Here is a 15,000-nt window from a genome sequence, read left to right as displayed (position 1 = left end):
AATAAATTATCAAAATCAACCATAGAAATAGATAGAACTTATATATAGATCTTTAAAATTTTAGCAGTGATGAAGGAAAGTCCTCTAGCTAACAAAACTTTTTTTAAAAGCTGTTAAGAGAGAACAATAAAATCAGAAATAACAGAAATAGTCATAATTTAAATTAGAAAATGTGTTTCTTAATTTTTAAGATTCAAGTTTCCCTTTCCTTTAATAACATTTAAGCAATCCCCCCAAAATACTACATTTAAAAATTTAAAACATTTTAATCTCCTACATCAAATTCTTTAGTTTGCTATCTATCACTTATGTGAGTGAAAATTTTGTCTTTTTTTCTTCATACAGGCTTTATATACATATACTGTTGTAAATTGCAGTGTTTAAAGCAAGATTCAGGCAAATACTTCTCAGTTAAGTTGATGATCTGCTTGAGCAATCATTTCACTTTACTGGTTAAATTTAGCAGAGTAATGATTTCCTCTTACAAGCTTTTAGAAGTTGAAGCCTGATTATGTGTACCAAAATTTGGACTTTGAGTGCTATTATCTAAATCCAAAATTTGAAAATTTTACCTTAGTATGTACATATCTTTTGCTATAACAAACAGGAAAAAAAATTTTGCGCTCTCAGCCTACAAATGGAAGCTGAAATTCAGTAGAAACCAGCTTCTCATCAGATTCAGCTTCTCATCAGATTCAGATCCACATCCTCAAAGCCAATCCAAAAACAAAACAAAACTTCTGTAGATTTAGGTGGTAGAACCTTACAAATAGATTCAGACTAAATGTGGATGAATTTATACATATATAATATGATCTTATACATACATGGTGTTCTTACCTTAGTTGACCCCTAGAAATCCTGACTTTATGATCTTATCCAGCATCAACCTATATTATGGTATACTGCAAAAACAAATGAATTCCAATGGCAAGAATCTTTAATAGAATTCTCTTCCTTTGCCTCTCTGAAATGCACATCTTGTCATTGCTAGTGGAAGCAATCTATCTGATTTCAGTTTTGCTTATGGCATGTCCATAGTACAAATAGATATACTAAATGCAAAGCAGTCTGAGCAAATTACTGCTGTGTTGTGTGGCATTGTGATCAATGTAGCTAATTAATAACGTAATGGCCCTTATAAAACACTGTGGTACTGTAAATCACAAGAGTAGTACTGATTACCAACCAACACAGTGAAAATATGTTTCAATAGTTATTAGCCTAATCCCATTAATTCAGATCTTAATTGAATTCATATCAATTGAAAGTGAATAGCACTGATAGTACCTACAGATACTGAAGTAGCTAAGTGATTTGTTTTTATGAAAAAATATAAATGGTTATCCTAGTGAAAGGAATCTTTCAGTACTTCACAACTCCTCATTTACATATTGACAGTTGATTTTTCTGTCTCTCTTTTTTCATTAAATTAGTTCTAAGCATCTTTAAAATTATACTTTAAGAACTTCATAAGTAGCTATATTGTAATCTTTCTAAGATAATTTTTAATTTAAACTTTTCACTAAGTCATACTGACCATATACTTACTCTAGACTATACAGTACATTTTCCATTTCAGTTCTTGAGAATTGTTGAAAAAGCATATTCCTTCCATCATGGCTGTTTTAATTAGCATCTTTATGAATCTGGCATCCTAACTAGAGTATAAACTGCAGGATTATAAAGGATTTAGTATCCATGATGTCTTTACACTTAGTAAAAACTGAATTATTGCATTATAAATGAAAAATGAATGACAAGCTTCCCTTTATTCTCTTAAATTCATGTTTAAGTCGCTTTTCTTGAACTTGCAATGGTCCTCACAATCTCATTAAAAGTATAGCCCTCCTTTGTTATGTCCCTTTTCTTTCTTTTTTTTTTTTTTTGAGTTGGAGTCTCACTCTGTCGCCCAGACTGGAGTGCAGTGGCCGCTCCCGGCCACCACAGCCTTGACCTGCTGGGCTCCGGCAGTCCTTCCGCCTCAGCCTTCCAAGTAGCCGGAATTACAGGCATGGGTTATGTCCCTTTTCTAAAACAGGCCCTTACCCATTAAGCTGTTACTCTAATGAATTACAATCATGCACAATGAAACCAAAGAATGTCAAAACAGTATCAATATTTACTAATGTGGATTTATCTTTACCAGAGCTCACTGAATTTTCTGTGCATCTGAAAAGCATAAGTAAATTATTACCACGTTATTTTACTGATAAAATAACTTATAAGACACTAATTTCAAAAGATGAAAAGTGTGTTTTTCATTCAATAGGTGTCTTTTGCTTATTTTTTGTAGGTAAAAGTAAATTAACTTGCTAGAGTCTTTGTTGTCATTTGCTTCCAATATCTTTTTCTTGTGGGTTGTCTACATATTTGAGTGCTATTAAATTAACTTTATCCTGGAAGTGATTAATGTATAAGCTATATTTATTTTATTTCACATAATTAGTCTAGCTGCAAATTTAAACCTGCAATAGGTCAGTTTGTGTTCATGTACTTCTGTGTTTAAAAGAATCATAATTTGTTATTTTCTATCTGTAAGCCATGAGTAATTCACTTTGTCACAGCATTTATACAATTTGTCTCTTAATTTCTCAGCATGCTGATATGCAGTACAGAATTGCAAGCACTGTAAAAATAGAGATAAATGTTTTCTACCCAGCTTCTTTGATCCACTCTCTGTTATTTAAAAAAAGCTATTGTGTTAGCATAGCAAGATCTGCGCCATGCAAATTCTTTCTGACTATTATGCAATCCTTTTCTTTGAGTGTTCTTAAATCAGTGACATAATTATGTTTGCAAGCATTGTATCCAAATGAAAGTCAGGCTACACACCAAAACTTGTCCAGGATGACTACTTGCCTTCTACCCTCTGAACAGTGGGAACCCATTTAGAGTGGGTTTAATGGTCTTCGTATTGCTCAGTTGATTTTCTACTTTGTAAATATCTCTAGTACATTGGTGATGGGCCCTCTTTCTTGAGCCATTTACTAACTCTTTTCATTTTAGTTGAATTATATGAAGATTACATCTTTTAGTAAAAGTCAAACAGAATATTTAAAGTTTAGGTTTACAATTTCCCACTTGTTTTCTAGTTCTAGATTATATTTTAGGAACAAAGACTGTATTAAATCTTTCCATTTTGTTGTCTTTGTTATTCTTTGACTTAATAAATACTTTATTTTGACTTTCTCTTTTTCCCCATGCTTTTAAAAAAGAGTTCTAACTATATTTTTAAAATACATAATTAAAAATTATTTCAGATCAGGCTTGGTGGCTCAGCCTGTAATCCCAGCACTTTGGGAGGCCGAGCCGAGCGAATTGCCTGAGCCCACAAGTTTGAAACCAGCCCAGGCAACTTGGCAAGACCTCGTCTCTACAATAAATTCAAAATTAGCCAAGCATGGTAGCACGCTATAGTTCTGGCTACTTGGAAGGCTGAGGAAGAAGGATCGCCAGAGCCCAGCAGGTCGATGCTGGGGTGGCCGTGAGTGTGCCACTGTACTCCAGCCTGGGCAACGGAGTGAAACTCCAAATAAAAAAATAAAAAAAAAAGAATTATTTCATCTTCTTTCTTTAACTTCTTTCTCTATTACTGAATACTTTAGCCTAACTATTTAGGTTTTCTGTATATTTTTATATTTAATTCAGTGTGTACTTATGGGTGATAATTATGTTTTAAATCCACTTATAGAAAAGGAGTGACAGAAGCGGGAAACTACGGTGGGAGCAGGGAGGGGCAGGGAGGTGGGATTAATGATAGTCAATATCTGCTTGGGGAAGGGGGAGATATACCTCATCAACAAGGGTACCTGCACAATGACTATTTGTATACCTAACCCTTAATTGTACTTCACAATTTAAAAATAAAAATATATATTTTTTAAAAGTTTCCCAATATAACTCTAATTTTTCCTATATTTAGCACCCTCTCGCATTTTTGACTCCACTCTATTTCATTAAAGTAAAAATGCCCATGAAAAAATAAACAAATCCACTTACAAGCATAATAGTTTCTCTTTGCATTTGAATTTCTTATTTGTGGTATAAGTCTAGTAGGTTTTGAATTCTTTTTCCCCTTGTGTTTATTCAAAATAGCTCTACCCATCTGCTAGTTTTTTAACTTCAGATATTTTTGTTTCCAAAGGTGTTAGGCAACCCATTCTAAATTATTCATGGAAATGGTGGACATTGAAAATATGAACATAATATGAAGTAGCTCAAGTTAAGACTTAGAACAATCCTCAAGTCTCATTTATTTGACTTGAAATTCATCAAATCTTTTGCCACAGCTGATTGACATGAAGTAAAATAGATTAGCGTTACCTTAATTTCATCTTTTGTTGTTGTTGTTATAATCCTTTGGTGAAGTTGAGGTAAAGAATATAAGTAACTGAAAGGCAAAGGGAGTGCCTGGCAGTGTTCTAAGTACTTCACATATTTTAACACTCTTAATCCTCATGAACTTGCTGAGGTTTGTGCTGTTATTATTTCTGTCCTATAGGGAGGACTGGGAACTAAGGCACAGTGCTTAACAGCTTGCTCTGTAACTAATAAGAGGTGAAGCTAGGACACAAACCCAAGCAGTCAACAGCCTGCCTAAATCACAACCCTTACACCAGTGTTCAAAAATAATATGATTTAGTTTGTTCTTCCTCTGTCCTTTGCCTTCCTCTCTGGATACTGCCCTCCAGCTCCCAAGCATTTGTTTACTAGAAAGTTTTCCTCTCCTCACTTAGATCTGTACCTGTATTCGGTTGCCTCACTTGGTTTCTGGTACACCCAACAGGTGACGTATTGCAGTCAGGCACATTTTGTCACTATGTCTGTGTCCTTGTCCCAGCACCTCTATCTGCTTTTCTCCCTACTGACTGACTTGTCTGTATAAGATACAGTGTCCTCGCCACACCCAGCCTTCAGACCAGAGCCAGACCTAATCATCTCGTGTCTTGGGTCCTTTTCTCTGAGATTTTGCCTGTTCTGATGCTTTGTGGTTTCTAACATAAGACACATTTAGCACCAAGTCTTACCACACTCAAAGAGAGAACTGGTAAAAATTCCTTCTTTCCTCCACGGTGGTTTGTCACCAAGAACCAGAGAAGAAGATGAATGATTGGGGTTCTGAAGTATCCTTTGATCCTTGTAGATACCCTTTATAAGAAAATTGGCATGGCATTGAAAGAGAGAAGTTAGCAGGTACATGGTATTATTCAGGAGTTGCTGTTTATTCCGTTGACATGTTGATCTAAGTAGGTTAGACATAAGTAAGAGAATTGTCTTTTCTAGCCCTCATCCTGAATTAGCTATCTATTGTAATATGCAGTATTATTTCCTTTTTAGATTTAAACACTTAATATCCCGCTTTCCTAGTTGGTTCCATTATAAGATTTAAAAAATGCTTTTAGGAAATCTGTGTTTCCTGTGTATCAGATTTAATATTTCTACATATTTTATAATGTATTTTTTAGAAATATTTATGTAGTCTTTTAACACATTAGTTCTAATGTTAAGTACTATTTTCTTTAAGAAGAAAATTAATCTGCTTAGCCTGAATATATTGCTTTGTTGCAAATTTTTTCTCAAGTTCTTACTTAGTAAAAAAAAAAAAATCACCCAAGAATACTCAGTCACTTATCCTAGCCATCTGTCTTATTTTCCTCACCAGTAATCTGTCCTTTACAATCCCCTTGATTCCATGTCTGCAAGAACTTGATTGCTAAATATTTTTAACCTTTCCCTTGTATATGGTTTTATCTGTTTCATATTACATGGCATCAGCTATTTGCTCCTCAGTTTCAGTGCTTCAAGTAAATGTGTGCTATTAATTTTTAACTTTTTAACAAAGCAAGGAATTCTTTATTTTCCTAATAGCTCAATAATAACATTTTTGCTTTATGCATGTTCAGCTATACTCTTTATGGATTTTATTTATTTACATAAGATATTCATGTACATGGAATGCAGGTATACTGATATCTATTTCACTATTATTAGGCCTGCAGTGGCCAACTCTCATGTATTTCCTTACCGATTTAAATATATTCTGTTCTCTATAAACATAAATTTCAAGACCAACCCAAAGCTACAGGCTTTCTATTCAGTCAGATATTTCCAATATAAATTAAACATTAGGAAGCCAACATACATATATGGAATGTCCAGAGGTGTGCATTCGGGAGTAACCTAGGGAGGCTAGTGTCATCTTAGGAGTCATTTGCACTCTTCTGGAAATAACCCTAGCTTCCCCTAGCTAAAGTGAAGGAATGGAGGTCAGAGTCCCCGCTCTGTGACCGAATTAAGTCACTTAAACTCACTGTGACTCCAAAGTGGAGAAGATGGTAGAATTTGCCTGTAATCATTATAATATGAAATGGTAGATAGTATTTTAAAAGCACTTCATAATTACACATTACTATACAAGTGTAAACTATTGTTATTACTCGGGATTGCAACACAAAAGAGTATAGTGATTATTCTTTTATCATTCATTCCTTTACTTTTGTCAATTCAAAAAATATTTACTGAACAATCATTACATGCAGGGTACTGTTCTAAGCCATATGAATGGACCAGAGAAAAAGAAAATCAAGGCTCACACTCTCAAAGAGCATACATTCTAGAGGGTGGGAGAAAGTCCGAAAATAAACATGAAAACAGATAACAAAATACAGTAAATCAAATAGAGATTGGTGTTTTTTCATTGTATATGACCTTAGGTGGTCCCTTTGAACCAAGTTCCCCCTCTGTTAATAAATATGTTAATAACCTATCTACTGTCTAAAGATATAGTGGTGATATGTTATATATGAAACCATTTTCTAGACTTTATAACATTTTAGTTGTTGCCCTTGTTTTGTTTTTTAGCATAATTTTGCATATACACCTTGAGGGATGCAGAAATGTAAGATATGCTTCTCTCTCTTGCTCTTAAGGAACTTGCAGTCAATTTAGGAAGGCATGATTAATGTACTTGAAATGGCAGCAGAGTATAAGATACATTAATATATAATTTTAGGCTAATTTGTTTGGCGATTACTAAATGAGGCAAAGGTTTACATGAAAACATGACATATTTCTTATGTTTTTATTAGATTGATTGACTTTATTGAAATGTCAGAACATATGTATTATATGTTCTGTCCACAGTGAGGATTAATTTATTTTACTTGACTAAGTTTTCTGTATTTTTACAATAACAATTAAATACTAGCACAGAAAAAACTATTCGATCATACTGTTGCCTGTGAGGAAAAATTACTTTCTGCAAATATACTTTATAATTTTTGTTCAAGTTAGCTGTAAGTAACTCAAGTATTAAAGTCTATACCGCTTATATTAGGAGAAGATTTTGTTTAAAATTTTTCATCACTAAACATAGATTTTTTTTTTTAGTTCAGTTGCATTATCTTGATTTTGTTACCCTGAGATAAAAACACTCCTTGGTGACTACACTCCTGCTTTCTCTCAAAACTGTTTCTTTCATTCAGATGTAGTTTATAAAGAAGTTTGTCATACTGATTAAAAGTAATTCTCTGGAGCCAAATTTCCTGGATTCAATTTATTACTTAGTAGCTATATACCCTTAACTGTGCCTCAATTTCCTCTTCTACACAATGAGGCTGATGAAAATATCTATTCGTCAAAGCTGATATATGTACACCATTTAGAATAGTGCCGGACAGGTCATATATTTTACATGTGTTAGTTCTACTGTACTCAAATTCTCCTTAAAATTTTACTTATGTTTACAGTAAGTCCCCTACATACAGACCTTTAAGTTATGAACTTTAACAATACACACCTGTGTCACTATAGCCGTTAAATATGTATAGTACTACTATATAGCCGATTCTGTTAGTTGGGCACCTAAGCTAACTTTGTTGGACTTAAAACAAATTGGACTTACAAACGTGCACTCAGAACCAAACTTGTTCATGTGTTGGGGACTTCCTGTACCTTTATAGCATCCTAGATATTTTATTTAGAAAGTAAATTAGAGAGAGAGAGAGGGGAGATTCACCTCCCCAAGGTAGGGGAGGGGGTCAAAGCTGGAAACATGGTGGCCTGGCTTCTTCTTAAACCAGTTCTTGATTATTATAGTAACATATCATTTACATGAGGGAAAATGTCTGTCTGTTTACTAAACCAGGAAGTCCTATATCCAGTTGATCTAAAACTATATCATGTTTCATAGTTATTAGTTTAAAAGAAGATCAAGAATTATACGTTTATAATATTTCCATTTAATTCAATCATTAAAAAGCTTACTCCTAGCTGGGCTCAGAGGCTCAGCCTGTAATCCCATGCCTTTGGGAGGCTGAGGTGAGTGGATTGCCTGAGTCCGCGGGTTCGAGACCCGCCTGGGCAGCGAGACCTCATCTCTACAATAAATCAAAAAATCAGCTGGGCGTGGTAGCGCATGCCTGTAATTCCGGCTACTCGGAAGACTGAGGCGGAAGGATCGTCGGAGCCCAGCAGGTCGAGGCAGCGATGGCCAGGAGCGACCACTGCACTCCAGTCTGGGCGACAGAGTGAGACTCCAACTCAAAAAAAAAAGCTTACTCCTTTTAATTTTAGAACTGCCTTTAAAGGAAGCTGTGCTGCAAAAATGATTTTGTGATGCATATATGATTCTTATCTGTGGAATCAGGAACTGAAGATGCATTGATTAATATCATGCAAAGTCTTGCATTACACTTCACCATCTTCTCAGCAAAATGAAACAGTATAGCAAAGATCAATCAAATGGTTATAGCTAATGCCTTTACACTATGTTAGAATGATCTATACTTCTTTATTGAGAATAAAATTGCATTGAGTTGAATAAGCTGGCAGCATTGTCTATCTGTCATTATCTTACATTAAATTTTAGTAGAAGTAAGGAGATATACCTATTTACTAAAGATTTAGGCTGGTGTTCATATATCAGGTAAACAAGTTATCAAGTGCCTGAATCAGGCTCTGTTTATATAAGGTTATGATGACTTAGCCAAAGTAACAATATTATACCTTAATTGTAGGGCTAGTATCTGGAAGTAGTTAGTATCTGGAAGGGTTAGTATCTGGAAGTAGTAATTACCTTTTAAAGGAAGACAGGTGAAATTTAGGTATTCTTTGAAATTCGTATTGTTAGCATTAGTAAGACTCAAGTCTTATTAATAGCTTTAATGATGTCAGATTATGTTCACTATAATGAATTATTAACTTTGCTAAGAGAAATATGACCAAACCCCAATTTGAGTGTGTAAATGTTTGTCTTCTACAGCATATCTTATAATCTATCTTTTCTACAGCATATCTTATAATCTATCTTTGACCATAAGATACATACTATAACATATTCCAGTAAGTTTCTAATGATACTAAATTATTGATTACATGTTAAACAATATGTATTCTAAATAATGAAATTAGATCTAGTTTCTAAATAGAATATTTTATCCACAAAATGCTTTCTTTCTGTACTAAGAAATTTTATAGAAAATCGGCCTCTTTTTTTGTTTGGAAAGGGGCTGTTTTATTTTTTTTACTGTTAGAAATATATGTATATGACAATCTTTAGTGTAATTGACCTTTCTTGAAATTATATGTTTATTTTAGATTTCTGGGATTCTGTAGTGTAATATGTCCTTTATTTTCTAAAACCATGTTACTAGGTGATGTGGGGGAGGGGAAAGTGGAGGATTAATATAACATATGTCAAAAATGTATTCTAAATTACAACTGTTTCAATATAATTTACTTGGTGTAAAATGAAGAAATGGAGTGAAGAATTTTGTTCGAAGAAAACAGTTTAGCCAGGCTCGGTGGCTCAGCCTGTAATCCCGCGCCTTTGGGAGGCTGAGGTGAGCGGATTGCCTGAGCCCGCGGGTTCGAGACCCTCCTGGGCAGCAAGACCTCATCTCTACAGTAAATAAAAAAATCAGCCAGGCGTGGTAGCGCATGCCTGTAATTCTGGCTACTCAGAAGGCTGAGGCAGAAGGATCGCCAGAGCCCAGCAGGTCAAGGCTGCGGTGGCCGGGAGCGGCCACTGCACTCCAGTCTGGGCGACAGAGTGAGACTCCAACTCAAAAAAAAAAAAAAAAAAGAAAAAAAACAGTTTATGTAAGCCTCATTGTTTATGCAAATTTACTATGGTTAGATAACTAACCACTCTTTTAGAATGGAGAAATCTGAAGTTGTGTATATAAAATCCATAATCTGAGCAATTCTGGACATGTCTGCTTTATAAACTGTTATAATCCAAGACAGTCAATAGGCACAATTCAGATCATCTCCAGTGTCAAGAAAGAATCTCTTTCATCTACTGTCAGACTGGATACAGTACATTAGACAATACACAGGACAAGTAAGATTGAGGTAGAATCAAAAGTTAGGCTGCACTGAAAGAAAGTTGAAGTGTGAGAAACTTATGCAACAAGAATCAGAATCCTAGACAGGAAACCAAGCAGAAGTAAGGCAGAGGATTTGGGCAATGGTGGACAAGAACCCAAGATTAAAAACGGGGAGGCCATGGAGCAAGTCTATATACATCTGAGGAAGAGACATGAAATCATAGCCCCAGCCCCAAGAGGTAATGTGTTACTAAGCCTTTTACCTTCTGAATCAAGACTCTTTTCAGTACTTTCTTCTCAAGGCAGAGCTAGTTCTAAATGAAGGCAGGTCTGCAGTGTACCTGGTGGTTGAGAACATAAATTGAAGTCAGAAACATGGTGATTGGACATCAGCAACGCTTGAGTAACATTGTGACTTTGGATAAATCACAATTTTTTTGAGACTTTATTTTCTCGTGCATGGAAGAGTTGTATATTTCACATTAACATATATGAAGCTCTGACACAGAGTCTAGCATATACTCAGCATTCAAAAAGATTAACTATTGTTGTTACAATTAAAGCAGTAGTAGTGATGGCATACCACTGACTAGAGAAGGAGAGAGAAGTGTAGTGGGAACCAGGAATTTCCTTGAGCCCTCTTCAAGGTAACAGGTGTCTCACTTTGATTTTAGAGGAAAGAATTCTTCTTGTGATGAAGAATTTTAATTAATCTAAAACCTTTATAAGTGACATACAACTTGGATGCCTGCCATGTTTTTCAATATACTAAGTGAATTAACAGAATTTGCTGTGACTTTGGACTTAGAATGACTCAGACTTTGCATGGCTGACTACTGAAAAGACATTGTTGGAATGAGAGGAGAGGAGAGGATTCAGTCATCTTGTTGAATCCTCCCATTGGAGGTAGCCATTATTGCTTGTGATTTGAATCAAGCCCTGCTGTAGTGCCGCTCATCTCAGCAAAGCTAACACCATAGTACTAATATATATGCTTATTAGGCTTCAGAGCCAAAAACACTAAGAAATTTCAGAAAAATACCACATTAGGGTTGTTTATGTGAAAAGACCAAAAAAATGCTTATCTAAACAAAGGATAAGTCATTCTGCAAATAATGATTCAATAGGCATGAAAATTAGATCACTGAAAAAGAAAAACCTTCTGTGACAAAAACAGGCTTTTTGTTATATCCTGTCTTTATTTCTACCTCCTTTATTCATAAATGATTGTTAAAAATCAAATTGGTTTTTAAATCCAAGTTGTTTTATAATTCCAAGCTAAGAGTATTGCTTTCTATTCATTATCTTTTTTGAAGTTCATTAAGAACCTTCAGGTCAGAAGTGCCACTGACCAGCACCTACTTTGAGGATTGAAATAATACATCTTCTCTTTGTAACATAACGTGAAGTAGCCTCTTGTTAGAAACTAAAAAACAAAAAACCTCCCTTTCAACTTTTCTCTTGAACATCATCTTTTTCATATATGCAACATACATTAGGTATATTACATTTTGCAAGTACATATGCATCTGTACACAAAATTGAAAAAAGTTTACAAAACCATACTTGGAATATTGAGGCAAAAGAATTTCCTTAGCCCAGCAGGTTGAGGCTATAGTGGCCGTGAGCATGCCACTCCTCTCCAGCCTGGGCGACAGAGTGAGACTCTGACTTAAAAAAAAAAAAGAAAATCCTTATTCATTCCAATTTGTTTTTCCCCTTATTCCATTGCATCTTCAACAGGAAAAAAACAAGTCACTAATAGGTCCTGATCCTCAGTTTTAAAAACATCACTCTGGAGTAAATTTCTACTACATTTCTCCTGTATTCAAATCACTGTTATATCATAAATTAAAAAGCCTGAGAAATGTCCTATTTTCACCTACAGTTATAGTTAAACTTGAAGATGATAAATCACTTCACATGGTTTTAGAGCTTTTTTATGACAAGTTTTTAAGGAAAATTAATATTTATAGCAATATGAAATGAAGTTAAACAATTCAAAATTATAAGCAACTAGATTTCTTTAAATTGGCATTCTGTATGAACTTAATAAATAATTCTTAACAGATTATAGATCATTTCCTTGGAAGTATCTGTGAACTTCTAGAGGACATTAATGTTCTTATTTGGGATATAATTATCTGTTAAATCTATAGTTTATATAAAATTTATGTAGTATTTATATGTGTAGGTGATATATTTCTTCACATCTTTGGTTGAAGTTCATTAGGCTAGGTCAGAAGTATCTTCCCTTTTAGCACTATTTTTCAACACATCACTAACCACTAATGGAATTCATGTTAATGTGAATTTGATAACGAAGCCAGATCTTCATGATGATTTAGAATACGGCAATACCTCAGAGATACTGCAGGCATGATTCCAGACCACCATAATAAAGTGAATACTGCAAGAAAGCAAGTCACAAAAAATTTTTCATTTTCCAGTACATATAAAAGTTATGTTTGCACTATAATCTATTAAGTGTGCAGTAGCACTGTGTCTAAAAAACAATGTACATCCTTTAATTTAAAAATAATGCTAAAAAATGCTAACTATCATTTAAGGCTTCAGTGAGTCATATTTTTTTGCTAGTGGAGAATTTTGCTTTGATATTGATGACTGCTGACTGATCAGAATAGTAGTTGCTAGTGGTTGAGGTGGCTGTAGCAATTTAAAATAAGACAACAATGAAGTTTGCAGCATTGATTGAATCTTCCTTTCATGAAAGATTTTGCTGTAGCATGTGATGCTACTGGATAGCATTTTACCCACCATAGAACTTTATGCAAAATTGAAATCAATCCTTTCAAATGCTTCCAATGCTTTGTCAACCAAGTCGATGTAATATTTCATTTGTTGTCACTTCAACAATGTTATCAACATCTTCACCAGGAGTAGATCCCATCTCCAAAAACCACTTTCTTTGCTCATCTGTTGGAAGCAACTTTTTTTTTTTTTTAATACTTAATGAATGTCTATTGAATACAAGACTTAAAGTTGTAAGGAAACAAACAATGATCAGTGAGCCTTTACATTTTAATGAAATGCATTTAGTGAAAACCCTTTTCTTAAGAGCTTTCATTAACCATGGTTTCTGTTGGAATTTATCAAGTAATTTTTTGTTGTTGTTGTTGTTTTGGGTTTTTTTTTCTGGTACACAGAAATTTTAATGAGTTGATTTATTGTTTGACAAAGTTATCCAACCAGTTTTTGGGGGTTTTTTTACATTTTTATCAATATTTTTTATTTTGATATTGTGGGGTACAATTAAGGGTTAGATATACAAATATGCTTCATTCAGACCCCCTGGTTGATAACAGGTGTTTCCCCATCACCAGACAGATGTTTACTACCATTAGTCCCATCCCCCCCCCCATATTTTCCCACCACTGTCAGTCATTTTCTTATGGTAGTGCGTTGGATGATCAAGGTCCACTATATGAGTGAGAATATGTGATACTCAGATCTTTGTTTCTGTGAGAGGTCTCTCAGTATTATAGACTCTAGCTCCATCCAGGTTGCTGCGAAATTCATGATTTTGTTCTTTTTATGGCTGCATAGTATTCCATCGTGTATATGTACCACATTTTGTTAATCCAGTCCTATTTTGATGGACAGCGTGGTTGGTTCCAGGTTCTTGCTATTGTGAACAATGCTGTGATAAACATTCGTGTACAGGTATCTTTTTTATAGAGTGATTTGAGTTCTTCAGGGTATATTCCCAGCAAGGGGATTGCAGGGTCATATGGGAGGTTGATGTTTAGAGCTTTTAGGAATCGCCACACTGCTTTCCACAGAGGTTGCACTAGTTTACACTCCCACCAACAGTGTAGGAGTGTTCCCTATTCACCACATCTTCTCGAACAACTATTATTTTCTGAGCTATAGATAATTGCCATTCTGACTGGAGTTAGGTGGTATCTCAGTGTGGTTTTGATTTGCATCTCCCTGATGATTAGTGAGGTTGAGCATTTCTTCATGTGTCTGTTGGCTGCTCACATCTTCCTTTGTGAAGTGTCTGTTCATATCTTTTGCCCATTTTATAATGGGGTTGCTTGTTTTTTTCTTCTCAGCACGTTTGAGTTCCTTGTAGATCCAAGATGTTAAGCCTTTGTCAGACCTGGAGTTGGCAAATACTTTTTCCTAGTCTGTAGGCTGTCTCTCTGCTCTCTTGATGGTTTCTTTGGCTTTGCAGAAGCTTGTCAGTTTAATGAGGTCCCACTTGTCTATCTTATCCCTTATGACCTGTGGGTTTCGAGTTTTGTTCAGGAATTGGATGCCAGTTCCAATTTCCATGAGGGTATGTCCTTCATTTTCTAAGGTTCTTATGGTTTGAGGTTTTACATTTAGGTCTCTGATCCATTTGGAGTTCATTTTTGTGTATGAGGATAGATAGGGATCCTGTTTAAATCTTCTGCGTGTGGTCAGCCAGTTTTCCCAGCACCATTTACTGAATAGGTTCTCCTCTCCCCAGTGATAGGTGGTGGAGGCTTTGTCGAAGATGAGTTGGTTGAGAAATTGAGGTTTTGCTTCTAGGATCTCAATTCTATTCCATTGATCTATATGCCTGTTCCTATACCAATACCAAGCTGTTTTGATGATTGTAGCTTTATAGTAAAGTTTGAAGTCTGGCAATGTGATACCACCTGCTTTGTTTTTT

At 34.8% G+C, this 15,000-nt stretch overlaps 1 protein-coding gene across 3 annotated transcripts in view; it reads left to right on the top strand.

The window, feature by feature from the left end:
• The window catches only part of RSRC1 (arginine and serine rich coiled-coil 1), a 411,086-nt gene that overhangs the window by 321,806 nt on the left and 74,280 nt on the right, over positions 1 to 15,000 (top strand). The window lies entirely within an intron of this gene.

Source organism: Carlito syrichta, unplaced genomic scaffold (assembly GCF_000164805.1).
Source record: "Carlito syrichta isolate Samal-C Ts95f unplaced genomic scaffold, Tarsius_syrichta-2.0.1 Scaffold309726, whole genome shotgun sequence".
NCBI classification, from domain to species: Eukaryota; Metazoa; Chordata; class Mammalia; order Primates; family Tarsiidae; genus Carlito; species Carlito syrichta.
The sequence above is the reverse complement of the archived record's forward strand: the minus strand, read 5'-3'. Positions and strand labels throughout refer to the sequence as shown.